The sequence below is a fragment of the Ananas comosus genome, linkage group 3 (genome assembly GCF_001540865.1).
Source record: "Ananas comosus cultivar F153 linkage group 3, ASM154086v1, whole genome shotgun sequence".
NCBI classification, from domain to species: domain Eukaryota; kingdom Viridiplantae; phylum Streptophyta; class Magnoliopsida; order Poales; family Bromeliaceae; genus Ananas; species Ananas comosus.
In genome coordinates this window covers 8,636,590-8,641,942 of record NC_033623.1, presented here as the reverse complement: position 1 = coordinate 8,641,942, position 5,353 = coordinate 8,636,590, and positions in this window count along the sequence as shown.

Below are 5,353 nucleotides of genomic sequence, written 5' to 3'. Positions count from 1 at the left end.
TCGTATACATATACGAGACCAAAGAACTTATGCAACTAAAAGACAGGTACGTGAAATTCAACTCACAATTTCTTACTAGTTACGAGATCATGTTATTCAAAAAATCGACCGAAATTGAAAACACTTTGTGCTCAATCTTAACATATATACATCTTTGTTTTCTGCCCACATGACATCAAAATAAAACCAATACGATAGAAAACGAAATAAAAATTTTAGTGTAACGTCAAGTGTCATCCTTTCTTAGTCATCCATTCCATTACACATTTTAATTCCGGATGCTTAACTTGTAAGCAAATTAAAGTTAAGAAAGCTGCAATTAATTGTAGGCCTCTCGAGATTAAAACTAGGTGTGTAAGGTGATAAGTTGGATGCGGTGCAAGCATGCGATCTAAACATGAAGCACAATAGAGCATGCACAAGATTAATTAAGTTTTTATTGAGAGAGAGAAACTCTAAATTGATCATGCATGTGGCGGCTCAGACCAGTCTAATAATCCAAAAGTAGCACGAGCTAGATGATGTGATATGATACGAATAAGACACATTAATTAATATATATTCTGAGCATTTATACCATTTTTAAATTGGAACGGCCAACAAGATTGTACGTCGAGTGGAAGCACTATTCGTGAATCAACATCATCCGGTAACCGGCTAGTAGAGAATGTAAGATGAGATACACGTACAGGTACTGATGCACCAGATGCACCTAATAGATTTTTTTTTTTTTTTTTTGAATTATAACTAGCTAGGATGTGGGGTGAACCCACAAAATCAGCCTTATGCAGAGCTCCTCTCTCTCTATAGCTCTCTCTCTCTCTCTCTCTCTCACACCTCGATCAGTATATATATATATATATATATAAAAAAGTGAACACGCTCGCTTAAGAGGCAATCATGCGGTCGTCCTCTCTTTCCATGCGCTCATAATTCCTTTTCCTCCTTTGCACTGCCCCTGCCCCTATTTCTATTCCCAGTACAATTAACCCAAGCTTGCTCCTTTTTAGGTCAATTAAGCATGCCCAAACCCAGTGCTCAATTGGTTTAGTTAAATATTATTACAAGGCCTAGGCTCTTCTACATTCACTTCTTCGATCTGTCGTGAAATTACTCATTTGCCTTTCGTGACATTTATTAAGTTTCCTTTTAATTTGTTCGTACAATATTTATTGGTGACCAAAACACACAAAAGCGGGCTGTTGGTTTAATTTTCACAAGCTGTGGTCAAAAAGTCTAGAATGTATTAGTTATATTCGTGAAGTGACGTGGTGTTTCCAATCAATCCAATTTTTTTCTTTTCGGATTCATTCATCTCTCATAATTATTAGAAAATTAAATATTTTTGCTGTGCATTTCTCTCAAAAAGAAAGATATAATTAATTGGTTGTTGATGATATATTATAAGTGTTACGCAGTAAACTTTCTTCTCAAGGCGGTGTCTATAAAGACCTTATTGATAATTTAAGAAATAACGAAAAGAAAACTTATTTTTATGAGCTGTTGGTTTACTTTTCTAAAAAAATAACAAAAAGAAAAATTAAAATTGTTTGCGCGAGCCGTTGGTTTACTTTTTTTAATTAGTTTTTGGAAGTAAATCAACGGTGGAAGATTGTCTTCGTTATGCTACCACCACATATACTGTTCATTGAGCAAAAAAAATGAATCTTAAAAGTGATGTGAATGATGGAGGTGACGGTCTCACGCAGGGACGAAGCTATGTGGAGGCCCAAGGTGGCCATGACCCCCCTCAACTTTTTAATATTTGCTTAATGGTCTTTCAAAATTTTTTTCTTTGTGGACCATGAATAGCTTTGGCCTCTCTAGTTTTTCAAAATTTACTTAATAGTATGGTGCCAATATAACTCTCTCTCTCTCTCTCTCCCCTAAAGGGTATACTCTTTTTATGAGTGACAATATATTAAAAGCTTCTTGCTTATAGTCTTTTGTAATATATTTCTCTACTCTAAAAATTTTATTTAATAATTTTTTAAAACTTGTATTTATCTTAGGTGAGCTTTTTTATTTGACTAAATCAAGAATTATACTAAATTTAATAGCTATGTTAATTTTATTTACTAAAAAACTAAAAAATTACTGTTAGATTTAGTAAAATTTTTAAGTTATTTTAATGTAATAATATAAATAAAATAATTAGAAGTTAAACATCTGAAAATTAAAAAAATAAAGTTCATACATTTGCATTATTTATTTAATTAATAATTTTTTAATAAAAAATTTTTAATTAGGAAAAAATTTGTTTATTATTTATTAATAAAGTTTCTATTTAAATATATTTTGGCCTCCCTCAAGATTGAATCCTAGCTTCATCCCTGGTCTCAGGGTAAGAGCAGCCCCTAACAAATTTTTATTTTTTTTCCAATCCAATAATGAATTTGTCGATTTAAAATCTTAGTTGGACTAAGTTATCCAAATTAAGTATAAATTTAATAGAAAATAATAAGAAAGAGCCTTACCAACTTTGATGCGCTATCCTAATCCCGATAGGGAAAAGAAGCTGGGTCATTCAAAACCGTAGCAACCGTTGAATATAAATATTAAGAATTTATGCCATTTATTGGTAGTTTAATCTTTTTGAGATCCCGCTAGCTTTCGAGTCATGTTAGACTCTTAATCGCATTTAAATTTTTTTTCTATTTAATTCAAGTCTACATCTTAAGTTCGAATCACTCACAAGTCAAAAAGAGCTGTAAATATAAATATTAAAACACTATTCTTGAGCTACTGCATGTAGGTTATTGTTAGTTATATATCCAAAAGCCAATCTGGTGACACTAGCTTAAGAGTATTTATGTATTAATTATTTATAATTCATAATAGGAGGGCATATATTCTATTCATGTCTATTGTATAGCAGTTCAATATTGACATGAATCGTTCATAGAGTCGTTGTTTGAAAAAACATATTCCTAAGAGTTAGGAATTTGAGGTATGTATTTTTCTGTACGAGACTCTTTAAATGCTCCTAGCCAGAGAAATATTACAGGGACGGTAATATTTCAGATAGGCCTGTGATGCCCCAACTTCCCAGGGGGTCACCCATCCTTGGACTACTCCCGTCCTAGCATGCTTAACTCTCTTAACCTCTTGGGCCTTGCTACAACCCAAAATACTTAAGCCGGGTTAAGAGTTTAGCCCTATTATATCTCATATATAGGACTATCTGGGGTCTCACAATCTCCCCTCCTTTAAGCCCTGACGTCCTCGTCGGGCTCAGACTCACAAGTAACAGGGGATGTGAAACTCATCTCGCTAGCCCGTCATCCAGACTCTGGCTCAGCCGAAACTCATCTCACACTTCCGGCTGATAATTGGCTCTGATACCATCTGTGGCGCCCCAACTTTCCAGGGGGTCACCCATCCTAGGACTACTCCCGTCCTAGCACGCTTAATTCTCTTAACCTTTTGGGCCTTGCCACCACCCAAAATGCTTAAGCCTGGTTAAGAGTTTATCCCTATTATATCTCATATATAGGACTATCTGGGGTCTCATAAGGCCAGTGTATGCTATGTTTCTAATTGAGGTGACGAATCTCAAGTCACCAGTGTAGGGACACTAGAACAAGCATACAAGTGCTTGTTAGAGAACAAGTACACTGAGTGTGACTATTTAATTGAACAGTCATATGGTTCTATGCTCGCCAGTGACAAGTTCATTGCTACAGTTGTGTGAAGTACTTCTTGGACCTGAGGCATCATAGTTGCTTCACGTATAAATTGCTACCGTTTGACAGTACTAATACTTAGACTTTAGACACGTGTCTATGTTCGATACTGATTGGCTGTAGTGATTTATGCGAGAAGGCATGTGAATGCGCAATAAGGAATCCAACACTCTCAATGATGAGGGAGAATGTCCTATGTAGTTTATCGAACTCAACTCGGAAAACCCCTGGCCAGGGTACATGGTATATGGAAAGAGTTTCTAACTGTATTACCATATTGAGTTGATTTCAGATATTTTAGTCATATAGTCGAATGATAAGGTTTGATGAGTAACCATGGCTTGAGTTCGATTTGGACGTTGTATGTTGGAAGGAATTAATCACATGGTAACTGTAAGCGGAAAGGTTCATTCTTCATCACCATTCTGGATTGCCTTGATATACTGCTAGGTGTCACTCACGGACGGTGAGAGAATATGAATGATTCGAATTGAATTGTTCTTATTTATCGATTAGAAAAATTCTAATTAAATATCAAAGAGTTTGATGTAGAGCTCCATTGCCGAATGGTAATGAATCTATGCGGTCACACACATTAGGAATTGTGTGCACCTTAATCGTTCGAATGAAAGTCGTTCACTAAAGAGTTTAGTGTAAGCGATGAAAATAAAAAGAAACTGCTTAATTAAATTAGATTTAATTATTCAATTCGGTTATAACTGATAGTCCTAATTAGATTAGGATATTAGAATTAGTTTGAGAATTATGCGCAAGATTTAAATTTATCTCTAATTAGATTAGTGGATAATATTTAATCATAAAAGATGTTTAAATGAGATTTAGATATTAGTAAGTAATCTTATTGGATAAGATCAAAATTAGATAAGATCTAATTAAATATTGGAGAGATTAATATTTATCTCTAATTGGATTAGAGAATAATTAAATATTCATAATATCTTATAAGATAAGATTTTTACTAGATTTGATTTAGTTGGATAAGCATGAATATTTAATTGTTAAATTTTATTGGAGAGAGAAAAATCTTATTTTAGATAAGATTTTATGAAATAAGATTCTATATATACATATATAGATTTATATGTATATGTTAGAATAAAAAAATAAAAAAAAATAAAAAAAGAAAAGGAAGAGAACCATACGGCACATAGTGCCATACGGATTGAATGCATGGTAATTAAGATGCCATGCATCTTAATTAATTTGATACATGTTTGCTTTTTGATCTATATACATATAGAGATCGATCTCTCCGATTTCTCCCCGCGCGCGTGTTTCTCTCCAATCAACTTTTCTACTCTTCATCGACTAGTGGATCATGAAAGGATTGCTAGCACCGTCCAAATGGTCCATGACTCATCCGGTTCGTGAGGCGAAGATCGATTGGGTTGTCGATTCCGTGTGGATACGCGTAGAGGCCGGGCATATGCGCGGCTAATTGGAATCTCTGTTCGTCATATTTAGTTTCAACCGCACAGTAGATCAAGAGGCCTTAACTGGTCCACGGTAAGATCCCTAAACATAAAGAGTTTTTGTTTAGACTAAATTTTTTTATAGTAACATGAGAATGATCCGCCGGCAACGGTTTGATTTATTGGTTTTCGATTTTCATATGTAATATGTATTTAGTTTCTGAAAAATTTTAA